Here is a 980-nt window from a genome sequence, read left to right as displayed (position 1 = left end):
CATGGGCTTGACTTCTGAGTAGTTCTGTGAGCTATTGATGAGATCTTGTTGTATATGATTCAGAAAAAGAAAAGATGGCTTGCTCAGTTGTTAGAAAATCACTCTTCCAACATAAGAAGAACTGGTGCAGATGGCTTTTAATGCTAAATCAGCTGAGAAAGTAGAATTTAAAATCATGCAGGATAATATTGTTCCTAGTCAAATCTGCCCAACAACAGAGCCCTCAGAGTCATGTGGGTGAAAATCAATGCAGATCTTGAGGCTCCGCCCCCAAAGAGCCAATGTACTGCAGCGAACCCTTCTAGTGTTTACAAATTGGCAAGATGTATGCATGTGTATGCATTAGTGTGAGTGTAAGGGTGTACGTGAGAGTGTATATGTGAGTGAGCTTGGGAGGAAGAGTGCATCTGAGTGTGTGTGTGAGAGAGAGAGTGTATGTGAGGGTATGTATGTAAGTGAGTGTGGAGGGTGAGTGCATCTGAGTGTGAAGGTGTGAGTATGGGTGTGAGTGTGTGTATGGGGTAAGTATGGAGGTGAGTACATCTGAGTGTGAGTGTTAGTGTGTGTGAGAGTGTGTATATGAGGATATGTATGTGGATGAGGGTGGGTGTGTATTTAAGTGTATGAGAGTGTCTATGTGGGTAAGTGTTGGGGTGTGAGTGCATCTGCGTGTGTATGTGTGTGAATGTGAGTGAATGTGTAAGTGTACACATACATGAGTGTCTGTGATTGCTTGGTTTGGTTCGTTTTGGCACTGTTTGACTATAATTTGTTGATTGTATTTGGTTTTATTTGGTTGGTTTTCTGTATTACTGACACAAAACATGGTATCAGAAGTTGGGCTGCTGCTGTGACTATACCTGACCATGTGATTAAAAACCTTCTGGAAGTAGTTTGCCAGAGGGATTTGGAGAAGTAGGCTAGAAAATGGTTAGAAGGCTGTATGGAAGTCCTCAGTGATTCCAGTGGGAGCTCAGAGC

Source organism: Onychomys torridus, chromosome 11 (genome assembly GCF_903995425.1).
Source record: "Onychomys torridus chromosome 11, mOncTor1.1, whole genome shotgun sequence".
Taxonomy (NCBI): Eukaryota; Metazoa; Chordata; class Mammalia; order Rodentia; family Cricetidae; genus Onychomys; species Onychomys torridus.
Note: the sequence above shows the minus strand (reverse complement) of the source record.